The 21334-nt window shown below is 41.3% G+C and overlaps 1 protein-coding gene across 1 annotated transcript in view; it reads right to left on the reverse strand.

Moving 5' to 3' along the window:
• The window catches only part of LOC137763459 (V-type proton ATPase subunit B, brain isoform-like), a 53141-nt gene that overhangs the window by 27582 nt on the left and 4225 nt on the right, over positions 1–21334 (reverse strand). The window lies entirely within an intron of this gene.

Here is a 21334-nt window from a genome sequence, read left to right on the forward strand (position 1 = left end):
AGGTTTCTATATGATAATAAAAGAGTCAACTCAACAGGAGGATATAACAATTATATATGCATCCAGCATCAGAGCACATACAGCTCTAAAGGAAATATTGAAATTAAATGGAGAAATTGATTGCAGTACACGAATAGTAAGGGACTTCAATAAACCAGTTACAATAATGGATAGAACACCCAGACGGAAAATCAATCAACAAACATGACTTGAACAACACTATGGACCATATGGTCCTTACAGGCATATACAAAACATTTCATCCAACAGCAGCACATACACGTTCATTTCAAGTACACACACACCATTCTCCAGAATAGATAATATGTCAGGCCACAAGCAAGTCTTAACAAATTTAAAAAGTCTGAAATAGTTTCAAGTATCTTTTCTGATCACAATGGTATGAAACTAGAAATCCCATAAGAGTAACAAAACAGGAATATCTGGACGTCCCTGGTGGCACAGTGCTTAAGAATCTGCCTGCCAATGCAGGGGACATGGGTTCAATCCCTGGTAAGCAAAGAACACACATGATGCAGAGCAACTAAGCCCGTGCACCACAACTACTGAGCCTGCGCTCTAGGGCCCACGTGCCGCAACTACTGAACCCGACTGCTGCAACTACTGAAGCCTGCGCGCCTTAAAGCCTGTTCTCCGCAACAAGAAAAGCCACTGCAATCAGAAGCCCGTGCACCATAACAAAAGAGTAGCCCCTGCTCACTGCAACTAGAGAAAGCCTGCATGCAGCGACGAAGACCCAACACAGCAAAAATTTAAATTAAAAACAAAATTTTAATAAAGAAAAGAAAACAAGAAAATTTACCAATATGTGGAAACTAAACAATATACTCTTTTCCCCTGTTCCACTTTTATTGAGATGTAACTGCCATAGAGCCCTGCAGAAGTTTTAGGTGTACAGCATAAAGATATGACTTATATACATCAAGAAATGATTACCACAGTAAGTTTAGTGAACATCATCTCATATGGCCACAAAATAAAAGAAAAAGAAAAAAATGTTTTCCTTGTGATGAGAACTCTTAGGATTTACTCTCTTAACCTTCATGCATAACACACAGCAATGTTAATTATATTTATCATGTTGAATAATACAGTCTTGAGCAACCATTGGGTCAAAGAGAAAATCAAAAGGGAATTTTAAAAGAATCTTGACACAAACTAAAATGAAACACAACACACCAAGATTTATGGGATGCAGCAAAAGCAGTACTACAGGAGAAGTTTGTAGTGATAAATGCATACATTAAAGGAGAAGTCAAACCTCAAGTAAACAATCTCACTTTCTGCCTCAAGGAACTAGAAAAAGAAGAAAAAAGTAATCTCAAATTTGGCAGAAGGAAGGAAATAGTAAAGATTAGAGGAGAAATAAATCAAATAGAGAATAGAAAAACAATAGAAAATAGAAACAAAACTAAGTGGTGTTTTTTGGAAAGATAAATTTGAAAGACTCTTGACTACACGAATTAAGAAAAAAATACACAAGGCAACTCAATAAAATCAGAAATGAAAGAGGAGACAATATAAGTGATGCCTCGGAAACAAAGGAATCATAAGGGTCCATTATCAATTATGCCAACAAATGTGATAATCTAGAAGAAATGGATACATTCCTACAAACATACAACCTACCAACACTGAATCAAGATAACACAGAAAGTCTGAACAGTCCAATAACAAATAAGGAGATTGAATCAATAATTTAAAAAAAAAACAAAATAGAAAATCCAGGACCAGATGGCTTCCCTGGTGAATTTTGTCAAATATTTGAAGAATTACTACCAATCCTTTTCAAACTCATCCAAAAAAACTGGATAGGAGGGAACACTTCCAAACTAATTTTACAAGGCTAGCACTACCCCGATACCAAAGCCAGACACAGACACTACAAGAAAAGAAAATTACAGCCAATATCTTTGATAGACATAGATGCAAAAATCCTCAACAAACTATTAGCAAACCAATTTTAACAATAAATTTAAATTATCATACCCCATGCTCAAGTCAGATTTATTCCTGGGATGCAAGGATGGTTCAACATACACAAATTAACCAATGTGATACACCACACTAACAAAATGAAGGAAAAATCATATGATCATCTCAATAGAGGCAGAAAAGGATTTGACAAAATTCAACATCCTTTCATGATAAAAACTCTAAACAAATTAGGTGTAGAAGGAATGTACCTCAACACAATAAAGGCATATGAAAAAGAAAAGACCACAGCAAACATCTTACTCAACAGTGAAGAACTAAAAGCTGTCCCTCTAATATCAGGAAGAACTCAAGAATGTCCACACTTACCACTTCTATTCAACATAGCACTGGAAGACAGAGGAATTAGGGAAGAAAAAGAAATAAAGTGCATCCAAATCAGAAAGGAAGAAGTAAAATTACCTGTTTGCAGACAACATGATTATACATGTAGAAAATCCTAAAGATTCAACAACAAAAGCAATAAAAACTGTTAGAGGGGCTTCCCTGGTGGCGCAGTGGTTGAGAATCTGCCTGCCAATGCAGGGGACACGGGTTCGAGTCCTGGTCTGGGAAGATCACACACGCCACGGAGCAAATGAGCCCGTGAGCCACAGCTACTGAGCCTGCACGTCTGGAGCCTGTGCTCCGCAACAAGAGGCCGCGATAGTGAGAGGCCCGCGCACCGCGATGAAGAGTGGCCCCTACTCGCCGCAACTAGAGAAAGCCCTCGCACAGAAACGAAGACCCAACACTCCCAAAAATAAATAAATAAATAAATAAATAAATGAAAACCAAAAAACTGTTAGAACTCATAAGTGAGTTTAGTAAAGTTGCAGGATATAAAATCAGCATATAGAAGTCATTATACAAAAGGAATGACCTACCCAAAAAAGGAAATTAAGAAAACAACCCCATTCTTAATTTCATTACAAAGAATAAAATACTTAGGAATAAATTTAGCCAAAGGGGTGAAAGATCTCTACATTGAAAAGTATAAAAAATGGATGAGGAAAATTAAAGATGCCACTGATAATATGGAAAGACATCCCATGTTCATGAACTGGAGGATTTACTATCATTAAAATATCCATACTACCCAAAGTGATCCACAGATTCAATGCAATCCCTATTAAAATCCCAATGGGGGGACTTCCCTGGTGGCGCAGTGGTTAAGAATCTGCCTGCCAATGCAGGGGACACGGGTTTGAGCCCTGGTCTGGGAAGATCCCACATGCCGTGGAGCAACTAAGTCCACACGCCACAACTCCTGAAGCCCGCACACCTAGAGATCGTGCTCTGCAATGAGAGAAGCAACTGCAATGAGAAGCCCGTGCACCACAACAGAGTAGCCCCCACTCGCCTCAACCAGAGAAAGCCCACGCTCAGCAACAAAGACCCAACGCAGCCAAAAATAAATAAATAAATTAAATTAATTTATTTTTAAAAATGGGCAAAGGACTCGAATAGACATTTCTCCAAAGGAGGCATATAAATGGCCAACAGATGTATGAAAAGGTGCTCAACATCACTAACTGTCAGAGAAATGCAAGTCAAACCACAATGAGATATCACCTCACACCTATTACAATGGCGATTATCAAAAAGACAAAAGATAACAAGTGTTGATGAGGATGTGGAGAAAAGGGAACCCTCGTGCATTTTTGTTGGGTACGTAAGTTGATACAGCCACTAAGGAAAACAGTATTGAAGTTCCTCAAAACATTAAAAATACAACTACCTTATGACTCAGCAATCCCACTTCTGGGTGTACAGCAAAAGGAAATGAAATCGGTATCGTGAAGAGACATATGCACTTCCATGTTTACTTTTCACAGTAGCCAAGATATTGGATCAACTGAAGTGTCTGTAGATTCATGAATGGATAAACAGAGTGTGGTATATAAACAGGCATATCTCCTTTTATTGTGCTTTGCAGATACTACGTTGTCTACAGATTGAATGTTTGTGGCAATCCTGCATTGAGTAAGTCCATTGGTGCCATTTTCCCAATTAGCATTACTTTAAAATTAAGGTAAGTACATTGGTTTTTTAGACACAATGCTATCGCACATTAACACACTATAATATAGTATACACGTAAGTTTTATATGCATGGGTAAACCAAAAAATTCATGTGGCTTGTTTTGTTGCAATATTTGCTTTATTTTGGTGGTCTGGAACCAAACCTGCAGTATCTCCAAGGTATGCCTGTATACGATGGAATATCATTCAGCCTTCAAAATGAAGGAAATGCTGCTATTTGTGACAACATGGATGAACCTGAAAGAGATTATGCTACGTGAAATAAGCCAGATACAGAAAGACAGCTACAAACACTTCAGGATGCTACTTTTATGTGGAATCTGAAATAGTCATAGATGTGGGGTGCAGAACAGTGGTTGACAGTAGATGAGGGGATGGGAAAATTGGCAGGTATTGATCACGAGGTACAAAGTTTCAGTTATGCAAGGTGAATAATTTCTGGAAATCTAGAAATGTGCATATAGTTAACAATGCTGTATTGTGTACTTGGAATTTGCTAAGAGGGTAGATCTGAAGTGTTCTCACCATAAAGAAAGGAAAAAGAAAATGGTAATTATATGAGGTGATGGATATGTGAATTGGCTTGATTGTGGCAATGATTTCAAAACTGTATATGTATATCAGAACATCAAGTTGTATATCTTAAAGATATATTTTTATTTCTCTATTATACCTCATTAAAGATGGGAAGAAGAAAGAAATGAGGTAATGATACATACTACAATATGGGTGAACCTTGAAAATTATGCTATGTGAAAGAAGCCAGACATAAATGGTCACATACTGTATAATCTACACTTATATGAAATATCCAAATAGATGTATCTGTAGAGACAGAAAGCAGACTGGTGACTGCCCAGCGGTTAGGTAGAAGAAAGCATGGGTAGGTCTTCCCTTTAAAGCGATAAAAATATTTTTGAACCACATAGAAGTAAGGGTTGCACAACATGGTGAACGTACTAAGTGCTATTGAATCGTGCGAGTTAAAACGGTTAATTTTGTCTCAGTAAAAAGTAAAACTTCTCCCCAAGTTACATTTAGTTAATTTACTGTGTCCTGAGAAGTTTTAATATGAATCATATCGTTAAGAAGAAACAGCCTCAATTCACACCAAATAAACATTCAGTTTAGCGAGGTATCTGTTTTCTAATGGTTTTTTTAATGTCCTAACTTTAGCATACTACCCCATCCCTATTGTTGTGGTAGAGCAAATGGCATGAACCAGAGGTGGAAACCTAAATCAGACCTTAGAACTCTAACTGAATTTTTGAGACAATGCAACGGTGGGGTTTACGTGTTTTTGCTTCAACATGTTTGTACCTACAATTTCTTATCTTGTTCTACCTGACTTTTTTAAATCTTTAATTCATTTATCTTAAAATATGTAAATGGTTTATAAAAAGCAAGTAAATATCTATGTATTGCTAGAAAAGAGATAATTTAATGATGAGCTTTCTTTATTCGTCATATTTTATACTGTTAGAAGAATGAGGCTATCAACTGAATTCTGTCCCCCCAAAATTCATATATTCAAGCTCTAACAAAGTGATGGTATTTGGAGATGAGGCCTTTGGCAGGTAATTAGATTAAATGATGTCATGAGGATTAGGCTCTATTAGTGCCCCTATAAGAGGAAACCAGAGAGTTTTTTCTGTCTCTCTCCACCATGTGAGGACACAGTGAAAAGACAGTTGTCTGCAAGCCAGGAAGAGAGCCCTCACCAGGCACTGAATTGGCCAGCACCGTGATCTTAGACTTCCAAGCCTCTAGAACTGTGAGTTGTTAAAGTCACCAAGCCTATAGTATTATGTTATGGCAGCTTGAGCCAGAAGAGTACTAAATGGAAGAGACGTGGAGGAACCCTAAACCCATATTGCTAAATGAAAGAGGCCAAACTGAAATGGATACATACTGTATGATTTCAGCTATATGACATCCTGGAAAAGGTAGGGCACTGAAACTATTCTGTATGATACTGTAATGGTCAATGCTTGTCATACATTCGTCAAAACCCATAGGATATACAACAGAGTAAACTGTAATGTAAACTATGGATATTAGCTAATAGTAGTGTATGAACTTTGGCTCATCAATTGTAAAAAATGCCCCACACTAATGCAAGACGTTAATAATAGGGGAAACTTTGGTTTGGGGAATAGATGTGAGGGGGTGTATGGGAACTCTATACTCTGCTCAAATTCTCTTTAAACTTAAAACTACTCTAAATATAGTCTACCAATTTATTTAAACAAAATAAATCTAAGTTGCCTCATCATATTGTGAGGTTATTACCATCTTACAGTTTTTCTATTTGACTGACTTCTTTAATGTTCATTTCTATCTTCTTTTATCCTTGTAAAAAATATATCAAATGTTTTGTACTATTTCACCTCCCAGCCTATTATCTTTTTAGTTATATGTCTTTCACAAACTTTCATTGGAAACTACATGAGATATCCTTGACTTATTACACTCTATGCCCATTACTATTTTCACCACCTCCCTAGTAATGCTTGAACCTTGGCTATGACCCATTGTCACCTCTGGACAAATAGTTTCTGCTCTATTTTCTGTCTTCTGTCCTTCTGGGCCACTTCTATCTACCATCACTACACAAAGAACTGACTTTACAGATTCTATATGCCAGTGTGTAAGACTTGCAGTGTTTTAAGAAGTATCCCAACTTCATGATGATGATTTGGGGTCATTACCAAAGCACTCGGGATCATACATATTATTTTAAGGTAGCTTTATAGGACAACACACATTGGTATTTTCCTCCTATTAACAGAGTAGGAAACTGTGGGTTGATCTGCAGCTATTTTGATTAAGAAAGCAGGATATGAACCCTGCTTCTTTGCTGGGGTACTTGGCACTGCTCCTTCTCTTGCTGGGACATATTTTGCGCCTTTACAGCCTGGCATCTAGGCGTCCTGATCAGACTAATGTTTGGCTTTATTGGATACGTTGACCAGTCTGATTGATATTCTGGTACATACAGGGTACTTGGTCATGGTTGCTCACCTCTGAACCTCAGCTTCATCACCTGCAAAGAGCAACTAATAGCACATCCGCTTTGTGGGGTGTTTATGGATTTGGCAAGCGTCATAGTGCCTGGCACGTGCTAGAGACTCAGGTGATGCAGTAATTACTCAAATTTGCATTTTCAGTGGATCCTTCCCACCTGGAGAAGGTGACTCACGGCAGCCTTGGGGGAGGAAGAGCAGGACAAACAGCAAGGGCAGCATGGGCCAAGGGAAGGAGGTGAGAACTGACATGCAGGGGGGCCTCATGCTGGTATCACCAGAGGGCCCAGAGTGAGCCAGGATGTGGGGAGAGACTGGCCGGTCAGTAAGACCAGGCCAAGAAGGGCCGTGTGAGGGGGCTTAGCTTTTACCTTGTGGTAGAGGCCATCCAAAGGAGAAAGTGGAAGATGGGTAGGTATAGACTTCTCCCTTAGGAATTGTCCTCGGGGTCTGTTTATCTCCTGGCAGGGTCCGTTCAATGAGTTGGCCCCTCCAGCACATTGTAGAGAGGACTGGCCATGTCTGACCCTCTGGAGATACAGCCCTGACCTCCTGGCCACCTCACTGAGGAGAGGGCTCACGGGGGAATCAGCCTCACTCTGCATCTGTCCACCAGTCCTGCACCCTGGACTCCAGGACCACTCACTTGCAAGAGACACATCCAGCTGCCAGAGGAAGTGACATTTCCTGACTCATCTGGCTAAGAATGAGCAGAGTATTGCTGACCGTTCCAGGGGCGTAGCTGCCGCAAAAGATCAGGGTGGGTATAAGCCATAGAAGATCAGAAGGAACAAAGGTCAGTCCACGTGGGAGCTCACATGGGCGCCTCACAGTCACCAACATGCCCTCGAGTTTCCCTTCCAGCCCAACACACACTCCACCTGCCCACAGTCGCCTGTGCCACCATCACACAGCCCCACAGAGCTCCAAACATCCTCAAACACACAAACTCCCTACCTATAAGCAGATGCCTGTGTGCCCAGAACCCTCCTGCTCCAATATACATGCACTACAAACCCCAATAAAATCACAGCCACAGTCTTGAATACAAAAACACACCCCCAACGGCCCCCGATAATCTAACACCGAAATCCTCATATCCCACAAAAGTCCACCCAACCCCATATAACCCCCCAATGCAAACACACAAACCCTTCAACAATAGCCAAATACATTCAAACCAAACTCACATACTTCTTAATATAAGTCACAACCCCCAAAATCCAAATATAACACATACAGTCCCCCCACAGCTGTGAACGTCCACGTATGTACAATGCCTCAGAAGCTGAGACAAACACAAAATACCATCAGGGAGACACAAGGTTTCCAACCTTCTCCTAAATACTCCCCCCACAACACATGATGAACTCACACCCCCAATACAAACATACACCCATCTCCCTCTTGAGATACTATAAACAGCCTCTGTCACATCCCCTGATTATACACACACAGCTAGCAACCCCAATTTACACTGACAACCCCAATCTCTGCAAATTCCTCCACACCAAAAATACACTCCCTAAACTCTTACCCTACAGGATGAGCAAATGTATAACCCCTATACTCTGAATACACACAGATCCAACACACAAAGCATTAAAATGCATACCCCTACCTCTTCTGAAATGCCTGCACACAGAGCCTCAAAACACCCAGAACCAGCCCCACCACCCAGCCTCACCATGCTACACCAACCGTACACTCATAAAGGCACTCAGGCCCCTCATCTCTCCCCAGATCACACATACACAGTCTCTACACAGCTTTACTATTACCCCAAACCATCCTATACCCCAAACATACATCCATGAGTTCCCCACACAGCCCTAACCCATGATAGAGGCAGCTCTACCAGGGAAATCGTGGCACCCCGAGTGGGCAAATGCCGCTGAGGTAAGTGCCTCCTATGTTGCTGCAATTCTTGCTGCTGTTGCAAATCATCCCTTGACCCCACCGAGGCTGACCGGGACACCCTAAACAGGAAGTGGCAGCATATGAGTCAGGGAAGAGGAAAACTCCCTTCCAGGTATTCCCTGTCACCATCCATTGCAGCAAAACATCGGATGACCAGCATGAACAAGAAACAGAGACATGTAAGTATACCCTGATAGAAATGCAAATTTTTCTAGAAAAAATTTGTCCAAGGGAAGGGGGAGAACTGTGTTCCCCCTAATTATAAAGCCATGCTGTTACAATTCAAAGAAACGTCAGATACAGTACAACAGGCATTGGACTGCATCCATGTTGCAGCTAGATATGAGAAAGATAATTTTTCTGAAGCCCCAAATCTCGCTTGCCAGTAAAGGCACATGGGCCCCACTGCCCCATCGGCCAGGAACCCAACAGAGGACCCTTAAGGGATATAGGGACTTCTGGGACCCTTATTGGTCTCCACCAAGGGGTGGTGCTTCACACAGCTCCATCCTTCATGGGATGACTAACAGACCTCCCTGTATTGGCAGCTCTGGAGATCGGGGTCCCTAATGACGTAACCCTGGGACAGCCCAAGCACAAGGTAGACATTTTTGCTCAGGCGTTACAGACTCTTCAGCAGACTGGAGTGATGGGCAGCTGTCACACCTCTCCGAATCCTGTACCCTGACCTCTGCCAAGGCCTCTGCCTTAGGGACCTGGCAGATCCCTGGAGCGTGGCCCTCCTCTGGGACAATTGCCCATATACCTCTCTAATTATCCTTGGGACACACATAAACAACTTTTCTTATGTCTCTCATTGACAACTGGAGCTCAAATTACAGTGCTTCCTGGGAAACCCTTCAATTGTAAGCAAGGGCCACACGTTAGATTACAAGGCATAATAGTCAGGGGCGTAGAAAGCATTCAACTTCCACTGAATGTCACTACTGAAACAATCTTTATTAAAGATCTTTTAGCGCTGGTAGCCCCTTTGGCCCTACCCTTTCCCGTTACAGCTATGGATGCCTTGATGTACCGCAACGCCATTTGGAACAAACCCAAATCCCTGGTCTTCCTGGTGGAAGCTGAATATTGGGAGCCCATAAGACTGCCACCTAAGACAGTAAATATCCCCCAATAACATGTATGACAGGGGGCTGTGGGATTGCAGCCCAAAATTCAAAATTTATGACAAGAAGAAGTCATTAAACACACCATTTCTCCTTTTCAATTCCCCCATTTGGCTGCTATTAAAGCCTGCTATTAATGAGTGGCGCCTTATAAGCAACTACTGAAATATCAATGCTGATCCCCACTATTAAGGCTCCCATTTCCAACACTGTCCAGTTAATTAAGGATATCCAAAGGGCTTCAGGGAATTACTTTGCTGTGACAATCTCGCTATTATGTTCTATTCAGTACCAGTTATTGAGGAGTCCCAGCTGCAGTCTACTTTTACTGCAGAAGGCACCCTGTATGTTTTAACCTGTCTGCCTACTGGCTATCTTAACAGCCCAGCTATTGCCCACAGTCTTTGCTGGCAAGACCTGGTGTCCCCTTGCACCGTCTGGCACTATACTGATGTTCTAATCCAGAGCCCCTCAGGAGATTGGTGCACGAGGCCCTAACATGGTTGGTGACCCATCTATAACATACAGGTGGGCTACTGCCCCACAGAAAATTCAAGGGCTGTCCACAACTATTACATTTCTGGGCATTAACTGATCCTCTAAAAGCCAGGAAATTCCTCTTGCAGCTAAACCTCAGCTGTTAACTATTCAGCCCCCCAACACACTATAGCAAGCCCAACTCGTCTTCCTTAGGTCTCTTCACACTTTGGAGGCAACAAATACCACACTTGTCCATCATTCGTAGACCCATTTATGCAGCCACGTACAAACCCTCCATATTTTACTGGCGAAGAGCTAAACAATAAGCTTTATAGCAGGCACAAAGGTCAGTTAGTCAAGCCCTCCCACTGGTTCCCCCTGGCTGCTCCTTCTGGGCTGAGAATGGACTGTGTGTCCCGGAGCCTTTGCACTAACACACCTCCTCCTAGCTGCCTGTGGGCTTCTGGACCAGACGGCTGCTCTCTACACCACTACACCCCCTCAGAACAGATTTGGGAACTGGTTCGTTGGTTTTGGTCTTGGTTTGGTGTGCACTGATGCCAGAGTTTGCTTGCGTCTTTTGCGTTTTGGTGTACAAAACGGGAAATACTCCATCTACCCTGAAGGAGAGCCCTTTGGGGCCTATATTAGATAAATGGGTGAAACATAGCCCTGAGCCTATGACTAAGAATCACATTATATACTATTGTAATAGGGTGCGGACCCAAAATATAGGATCAGAAGGGCGGTAGCCCCTGAATGGCTCACTCAACTTTTCTAGGATCTCGCAGTTACAAGTGTTTTGCAAAACAGCAAGCTGCACTGGCAGTTGTTCCAACTGCCCACCCTCCCCCCATGCCGCCATCATATTCACCACCTCCTGTTTCCCCTACCCACGGGGATCAAATAGAAGTTTCTGTGTTAACCCCCAGAGCACAGGAGCCTGATTTAGTATCACCATCTAAGACTCCACAGGCCACCCAATTTGGACCGGGAGCCACTTCCACAGCAGGGCAATTTCCCTTGTGCTGACAACCTATAAGAGGCCAGGCGACGCCCTTGGACCTGAGGCGCCCGATTTTAATTTCCCCACAGGAGCCCCAGGGAACTTTGACAGTGGGGAACGAGTTGATTGACTCTCCAATAGATACCACTCCCCAAACCCTCCCAGTTTATCTTAAGAGGCTTGTAAGTATTAAACAAAGGGGAAACAAAGTCATCCTAGGAATAACTTGCCAGTATCTTTGAGATGCAAATGTCCTTTCTGGTCTCCTCAGGAACCCTCATCTCTGCCATCTTTTTAAAATGCATCTTCTTCAAAGAGGGTAAAGTAATTTAGAAATTGACTTATCAAGGATAAATAAAAAACCTAAGTGTCTTTTCTGTAAAAATTCAGCCATCTAGACAAGTGAGTTTGATTTTTTCCATCTGTCAGAAACCTAATTTGAATCCAACCTCTTTTTGCAAACTGATGGGTTTCACATGGCTGTACCTGACTCCGTGCTGAAATTTGGAAATGACAACTATGACGTCTCTGTATGTTTGTGTCCTTGTATGTGTCTTTGTCTTTGGATAACATTGCTGAGGTTGATTTGTGGATGAGCTCTATTTAATTGGCTTAAAGAAAAGTGAGCACTTACAAACCAAACTATTCTAAATACAAGAGAAATTGAGCTAAATGAGCTTCAGGTTCATGTGAACTGGGAAATATTTAGTATTAATTAAGACCTGGTATTAACGTTCGTTTGTTGATCTAATTAATATAGACATGCTGTTAGAGTCATCAACATTAAGTATAATACTTTTATTGTGCCTAGGTTTAATATAAGCTGAATAAAATCTTGTTATATCTATTGCAAATTTGTCAGCAGGGAAATAACCTGATGTGAAGAAACTTTTAAGAAAATGCAAATGAAATAAGAGCTTTAGGTGAACTTTTTAAAATACTTATCTTTTAGGAAGGTCTATCTAAAATTAGTCTCTCCAGATATTTGACCACTTGAAAGTCAGAATTGTGCTAAAATAAGTGACAGAAGCTTTATGGAAAGTGGACCCTGAAAAAAAGAGTACTGTACGTGGTCAGGATTGACTAAGTTTAATTGAGTCAATAAATTTTAAAAGTAAGCTGGTGCAAAACCTGAATTTCGCTTTTCTCTCTGTTAAGAAGACAAGGTTTCTTAAGATTTTGGACTGCTTTTGATACCAGATTTTAAGTTTTTCTCCCTTTTAAGAGATCTGTTCTGTACTTGCCTTTGAAATCTTTTGTTGGTACTTTGGCTAACTGAATAACTATTGTTTCACAGTGACATGTGATCCTACGTGACGGTTTTTAACCCTTTTCTTATTTTTCGGACAAAACTTCCCAAATCAAATTATAATGAAGTTCCTTTGACCTCTAGCTAACTTTGGGGTGCTTCAAAGGGCCCCTGAAACACCCCAAAGAGATATTAACTAATTAGGTTGACTTGGTATGTTGAATTACACGGGAAGTGTTGTCAAATAAGCAATAAATCTTCTTAGGTTACATTGTATGCCAAATGATACAGGTATTCTACAGATTATATGGAGTTCCTAAATCTGGTATGTCCTGGTAAAATGTGACCAGTCAGAATTCTCTTTATTATCGGAAAGTGTTGCATGTCACCGCAGTAACCACGTTACTTTGTCAATTGCATCGTAATCAGATTTAAACGTGCCTTCTCTTTGTTTCTTTTCAAGTAGCCAAATGTATGTCTCAGCCCACTCATCTTTGTAAAAATAGACATAGAAGTCTTTCAAATGCTGTTTTAGCAGGAAGTTACTGATGTGTATGTGTCATTTACAGTGATTCTGTATATACTCCCCAGCTTCAAAAAAACTTAGAACTGCTGCTGTGGTTTCTGGAAGAGTCAGTTGTCAGTTCCTCAATTACACCTGTGCAGCTCGGGTCTGAGTTTTTAAAGAACAGTTAACTTTTAAAGAAGTTTCTTTATCAAAAGAGCAGTTTGAGTTATGGCCATGGTTTTTGCTGGGTTAACATTGGCTTCAGTTAAATCGTTCCAAGTATAAAGTAAGTATAACTATGGTGAAGAAGCTTGTCTCATTTTTAAATGCTGAATCACATTTTATTTCCTGAATTAATGCGATAGAAACGTCAAAATTCCGGACCACTGGAATATGCCAACTTTTTTGTTTTGGGGATGTGTATATAGTTTTTGTTGTGCTGATTTGTTTGCTTGTTTTTTAAAGAAACTGAAACTGCTATGTCTGCTAGTGGAAGAAAATGCTTTGTTTTGCTCTGAAGATTCTGAAATTATTCAGGCATATCGTGGTTCATAGATTACAAAGAATAATGCTAGTTAAATGTCAATGAACTATTTTTACTCTTTTTATACGAAATGTACAAATTTCGGGGGGGTGGGTGATGGTGGCAGCGGTGCCTCTTACTACCTTATGTAAAACACTTGAACATTTTCATCAATATTGCCATCATCTGTTTAATACTCCCAGTATATTTTCTCAACGTGTTTACCTAAAGTTGTATGGAATGACATAATAAGCAATAAAATCTGGATTACACCAAAAAAAAAAAAAAAAAGTGCCTTCTTAAGTCTTTCGTCATTGTACACAGTTACGGTTTCACTCTGATGCCTCTGCAAAAATGCTTCCTCTTCAAGAAGATTTATAGAAGGGACCTTTGGATAAATACAAGTTTCTGGTTTTCAGACCATAAAGGCGAACTGGGTAAGATCTTGAAGAATTCTAATGGGAAACCTGATGGCTTCATAAAGCTGTTAACAAAAACGATTAGTTGCACATGACTGGGTAAACTGGTGACTATGGTTATAATTTTTATGGTCTCTATCTGAAAAATGACTGTTTTAAATCTGTGTTTTCCAGGTGTAAGCAAAACCCTCCCCTTAAACTAATTATGACTTACAGTAATTTGTTAAATTATACCCATGTACGCAGAATTGAAATATTTATCTTTTTCTCTCTACTTGGTTGATCCTGCCAGTAGCGTATGCTTGTTTCAAAGATTAAGCCGTGCATGTCTAAGTACGCACTGCTGGTACACTGAAACAGCGGATGGCTCACTAAATCAGTTATGGTACCTCTGGTCGCTCGCCATTGCAATTGGATTACAAGTAGTTATACTGATCATTGTTCTTTGTTTCCAGATTGTTTGCTCTTTGTGTCTCCCTGCTGCACTGTGTCTTTGTTAACGTTACTAGCTGCATTACTTATATCCTGTCTACTTTATAAGATGGGTGTCTCTTACAGTACCCAGTATGTAACCAGGCCTGCAACAATACTTCTACGGCTAAACATCTTGAGGAAATAGATCACATTTATAACATAAAATAATTGTAATAGTGTGATTCTAGGTATGGGAGGAAGCAACAAGGGAAAATGTCTCCTGGCTCATAATGAGATAGAGGATCCAGAGGATCTTTAATTATCAATAGGGCCTAGTCCAAAAACTAGCACCTGGAGTGGCATATCAAGAATTCTCCCCTGACCTGGGATGTGCCTCCCAGCACCGTGGGACAAAATTTGATCCTGAAATGTCTCCCAAATATTGGTCAAAATCCTGACCAAGAGGAGAGGATCTGAGAAATGGAATATTGCCTGACACATCAGTCATTAGCGATTGCAGCCCTCCAACGTGAGCCGGTGAGCCCTGAGAAAACTCAGGATATGAGAATATAGGATACAGGCCCCGGGTAGCTGAGGTACATAGCAAATGAATGATTTCAGTGAGCCCAGACTCTTGCATCTTCCCATACATAGAAAACTGCCAAATTCCTTAACTTGAGATGCTGCTTCCCAGGCTTGAAGCTCTCAAAATTCCCGTCAAATAGATCATAACTCTCAACTTTTAGGCTGAGAATTTTTTTTTTTTAAGGCTACAGGTGTAAAGGAGACACTTTCCAGAGAGGAACAAAAAAAAAAAAAATAACGTTTGGAACACTGGCACCGATGGTGGACACTCCCGGAAAGTTCCATCTGACAAAGCAATTAGAAGGGCCGTCACCCCTTTTTCCGCAAGACTGTGGAATGGACATTGACAGTAGGGAATTGGAACAGGGAGGAGCCAAATCTGACTACACGTTGGATCTGTTTCTTTTACTTTAAGGTTTGCCTTCCGCTGCTTTTGTTCACTAAAAGGATATTGTCTGTACATAATGGCCTGCCTCGGGGAATCCTGTTCCTCTGCCTGAATGTTAAACCAAAGTGCCTTTGTTCAGGGAAACATACGGACTCTGTCCACCTGTGGATGGCTGCAATTAAGAAGAAATGAACACATCCCCTCCCTGAGGCTGGCCATTCCAGGGGATAGTCGCAAAACTTATGGCCCTTTTACTTTACCTCCTCATCTCCTCCCCCTCTCTGTGCTATAAAAGAAACTGGCATCCAAACCCCGATAAGATGGTTATTTTGAGACTTTAGTCCGCCGTCTTCTCGGTCTGCTGGCTTTCCGAATAAAGTCATATTCCTTGCCTCAACACCTCATCTCCGATTTATTGGCCTGTCGTGCGGCAAGCACAGCAAGCTTGGACTTGGTAACATCTTTACTCAGGACACGGTGTCACAAAATGGGACATTGTTTTCTGTTTGTTTGTTTTGTTTTTGTGTTTTGTGTTTGTTTTTGCTTTGGGCTGCGCCACGTGGCTTGTGGGATCTTAGTTCCTCGACCAGAGATCGAACCCGCGCTCCCTGCAGTGGAAGCTCGGAGTCCTAACCAATGGACTACCAGGGAATTCCCATGGGACACTGTTACCTTGCAGTCATGGTCCTCACCTTTGTAAGACAGAGGTAGTAGTGTAGCAGGATGGAGAACGTTGTAAAGTTTAAGATAAAGATTAGGTGGTGAAAGCAGGATTTCACAGGAAGTGAAGCTAGTGACACTTGCAGTGAAATGTTGTCAATTCAGAGTTAAGAAGACTGTGGACAATGTGTGGAGTTTGCAAATAAACTTCATTTCCTAGAGTCAAATCTGCCAAGGCTTCCACTAAATTTGCAGTTGTGGCTATAACCTTAAGACAACTGAGATAGGCATAAGCAACTGAATCAAGTTGCATGCTATAATAGGCAATAGGCCTATGTTTACTACCATGCTCACATAGTTCCGCGGGGCCTGATTATGCCATTCATGCACAAATCAAGTAAAAGGTTTTGAATAACCTAAAGTTAATCTATTAGGTAGAGATCTCTTTGCTAACTTAAAAGGGCTAATATATTTTGCCTCCAGTGGAGATCTCACCTTAAAGTTTCCGGATCAACCTGAACCTGATCATTTGGGTAACCCTAAGGCAGGCAGCTCTTGCAGTGCTTGTTTTAGCCTTATAAAAGCCTGCTTATGTTTATCTTCCCAAGCAAAGGATTCAGGGACTCAATCTTTAATAAGTTCATAGAGTGGAAGAGGTAACAGAGAAAAATTTGGAACCCAGAGCTTGCAATAACCAGCTAAACCTAGAAATCCACAATGCTAGCACTTAGTTGTGAGTCTAGGAAGTTCCTGTATCAGCCGAATTCTCTCTGGACATAGCTGAATTCCTTCAGTGCTTAGATTATGTCCTAGGTAATGAACAGTGTCTAGAGATAATTGTAATTTTTCCTTTGTGTTCTTTCTCAGCTAACTGTTGCAGCAAATAAATGGAATCTTTTATGCACGCCTTATGGAATCTTTACAGTAGCTGAGTACAGCAGGAGGTTATCTCCATATGGTAAAAAGGTGGATTTCTCAGGGAACTAGAGGGTACTTAAATCTTGGTGAAGTACTTGGGAGAAAAAAGAAGGGGTCCCAGTGAACCCTTGAGGCATAAAAGTGCAGGTATATTGTTGATTGTTCCAAGTAAAGGCATATAGATATTGGCTGTTGGGTCTCCGGGATGCTGAAGAAAGGTGAACAAAGGTCTCCAACAGTAAACCATTCCAAGTCAGTTGAAACTTGTGACAGAAGGGTGGCTAGGTTTGGAACAACAGGAAAACAGGGAATAACTATTTTTATTAACAGCTCCCAAGTCCTGGACAAATCGCCATCCTGCCAGGTTTCCAACCAGGCAAGACTGGCATGCTGCAGGGACGAGTACAGGAATGACTACCTCCCGGGAAATTAAGTCTTCTACAATATGTGTGAGACCTTGTATGACCGCAGGCTTTAATAGTTGTTGAGGAAACCTAGGGAGAGGTTTAGCTACATCTATCTGAATCTTTATAGGTTTGCATTTTTTTATTCTTCTGATGTTAACACTCTCAGAAGTAGCCCCCAAATTTGCAGGCATCTCCATCAAATTAGAGAACTTGTGCTGAACTTCCTCTTTTATGTCCAGGACAGATTGTAAGGAACATAAATAATCAGGTTCAGGTTGATCAGGAAACTTGAAGGTGAGATCTCCACTGGAGGCAAAATGTACTGGCCCTTTTAAGTTAGAAAAGAGATCTCTACCAAATAGATTAACTGGGGCTATATTGCATAGCAAAAAGGAATCTTGGTTGAGATAAAAATTCTCTCTGAACTTTATTAGGTACTCCCACTATGGAAACATCCTCTTGACTCAGAGGGACCTGTTGTTCTTTGAGGGTGGGATTTAGAGTAGAAAGCACAGATCTGGTTAGGGCTAGGGCTAGGGCTAGGGATAGGGTGTTAAAGGGTTAGGTAATTACGTTTACAGTTAGGGTTAGGGTTTAATGTAGATTTCAAAGTAGAATATGAGAGTGGGGTTTAAAGTAGAAAGCATAGCTCCAGTATCAACTAAAATTTGGCAGTTTTTCATTAATTTTCATTATATTTTCCTCTGGGCTATTTAAGGTAATTGCTCGCAATCGTTTACCAGAGAACCTCTGGAGTTCTGCCAACTAGGGGAGAGGGTCATGGGGGGGCCCTCCCTTTGAGACAGATATGAGAGCATTTGTGAAGAGTTTGCATAGGACCTTTGAGGACACCTTTTTTCCCAGTGTCCTCACTGATTACAAATGAAAAATCAACGTTGGGTCATCGAATTGATCATGGACCCCTAGGAGGTTGTAATGGGGGAGGCCTAGGTGTTATTTTGTGTCTCTTGCCTTAGAGCTGTTGTAACTGTAAGGCTAAGAGCTTGGTGGATTTCTGTTTGTGATCTTACTCCAAGGTCCTTTCAAAATGCTCAGCTACAGTCAGGAGTTCAGTCAGGCCTACAGCCTCCCAGCCTATTTTCTGCCCTTTTATCAATCCATTAATCTCAGAAGATAATCCATTTACAAAGAGGGCAGTTAAAGTAGGCTGAGTGGCCTTTTTAGTGCTTGGAACCCCAAATGCTGTAAAAAGAGAGCCTACAAACTGGCTCTAAAGTCTTCCACAGATTCACCCCTCTTTTGTTTGTATGAGTGAATAATAGACCAATCATTATTAGGCCAATTAATAATAGACCAAGTGTGAGCAGGGAAGATTTTAGGAATAGCTTATAAAAGGTTCGTTGTTATTCTGCAAGCCTTTTTAGGTCGAGGATCTTGAATATCATCCTAGGGATTATGTCATTTTGCTTCCCGCGTCCATTCTGGGGCTTCCCCCAGTCCTACCAACATGTGTACAAGCGGATAAAGATCTAGCAGTTTGGGGACATAGGCCGTGACAGTGACTCCAAATTCTTCAAAAAAATGTTGGGGGTTCCTCCCTAGGTTTAGAGAATTCTTTGACTATAGCTCTCAGTTCAGTCTTTGACCAAGGGGTAAAGGACACCTGAGGGGGCTCACCTGCAACCTCAGCTAGTTTTACTTTAAATGGCAATTGTTAAATATTCTCTTGGGAATAGAAAAGTATTCCAGACAGAAAATGAGGAAAACAAGAGTACTCAGGTGAAAAAGGAAAGGGGGGGACAGTAGGAGTTAAATCTGCAGTCACATCCGTCCTATGGTCTTTTGTTTCAGGTACCTTTTGTCTCTTCAATTTTTCATTAGCTTTTTGTTCTAAGTCTCTAAACGAAGCTATTTTGGAATCTTGAAACCTTCTGTAAACTTTTACATACCAGCTAAAGCAGGCATCTCATTCTCCCTGTCCAATTTGGGAACCCTTGCTCTCTAGTGTTTTCCTCAAATGAACAATCTTGTCTAACTGGAACATTCCCCACAATGACCATTGTAATTCTAGATCAATATTAGTATAATTTTGCCATCTTTCCAAATATGTACAGCCTCCAGGACCATAGTTCTCAAATATAAAATAAGCAGGTGTGCCAGAAGCTGGCATTCTCAACTCTTTGGTGATAAAGGATCTCATTTCCTTAGCTAGCCTTTGTCAACCCAAAAGAACACACAAAAGAACTGCGCCTTAATATATCAGCAGTAACAAAGAGATTTCACTATGTCCTGGCCAAAAGAAGGCCTGGTATGCACCACCACCAATTCCCAGGGATCCCTGGACTGAGGAAAAAGATCCAACCAGCAGATCCCAAGGAATGGGGACTGCAAACTGATGCCAAACAAAATGGAGAACTATAGCGGCCACCAACAGTTCCAAGCATGGAAACTGAGGGCTGATTCCAAACAGAGGGGGAAGTGCAGACTACACTGCCAGCAGTGCCCAATGTGGAATCCAGGGAACAAAATTAGGGGCTAGGGTTTCCCACTCCAAAATATACTGGCAATAACCAAGAGATGTTACTGTGTCCTGGGAATTTCCATCAGAAAGGCTAGGGGTTTGGCCTCAGGGAGAATCCTCTACCAGCCAAACTGACCTGCCCTGTAAAGGAAAGCCAATTAAATTGCGAGCACAAACTCAGTCAAAGAGAATGGAGCTCAAACCAAGAGGAGCTTACCAACAACCTTCAGGAATGGCAAGAAAGACAGTGCACTCAAAGGAGTTGTGGGCACCACACCTGTTTCTCCTTGTCCCAAATGTTATCAGAAATTTGCTTCAGATCCCATCACTGCCACCAATATATTTATCTTTTTCTTTTTAAAAAGATAAGCATTAAGTCATAAAATCATCCTGTTAGCAGGAGGAATCATAAGAGTGGATTTTAGAAAAGTGCACATACATATTTTGATACAGAACATTTCTGGAGGGATACATATGAAATTGTTAGTGGCCACCTCTGAATGCCACCAATGTATTAAAAAACAAAATTGAACTGAGTAAATTTGAAGATTTACTTTGAAGTTTGAATAAATTGGCTTTATTAAACGATTCATGAATCAGGCAGCATCTCATCTGACAGAAAGGGAGATACTCCAACGGGTTACACAACATGGAAGGCTTTTTGTTTTTTGGCCACGCCACATGGCATGTGGAAATCTGAGTTCCCCGACCAGGGATCGAACCCATGCCCGGTGCATTGGAAGAGCAGAGTCTTAGCCCCTGGACCACCAGGGAAGTCCCAGAAGGCTTTCAAAGTAAAGAGGGTGGGACAAGGAAAAAAAGTCATCATCAAGGGAAAAAATGAAAGTTCCTGGAGGAAAGTGAAACTTCAGGTGACAATGGCTTCTCATTGGCTAAACTGCGGAATTCTCTATTAGCTATTTCTATTTTCTATTTCTTGTTGCTGGCCAGGAAGGAAGTCTTCCCTCCTCCAGCTGGGGTAGTAAAGTGGTTGCACTTCCTGTTTGGGGTCACTAAATGACCTCTTCCTGTTGGGGTAATGGATGATGTGTGACACGGCATGAGAGCTCCCTCTACGGGCCTTCCAGACTCCAATTCTAGTTGAGGTTTCCTTTTGTTAACATTCACAGCATGTTTTGTTGGCAGGAGGATTCACAATGAGGGAGAAAAGGCCACAA

Source organism: Eschrichtius robustus, chromosome 4, assembly GCF_028021215.1.
Source record: "Eschrichtius robustus isolate mEscRob2 chromosome 4, mEscRob2.pri, whole genome shotgun sequence".
NCBI lineage: Eukaryota > Metazoa > Chordata > Mammalia > Artiodactyla > Eschrichtiidae > Eschrichtius > Eschrichtius robustus.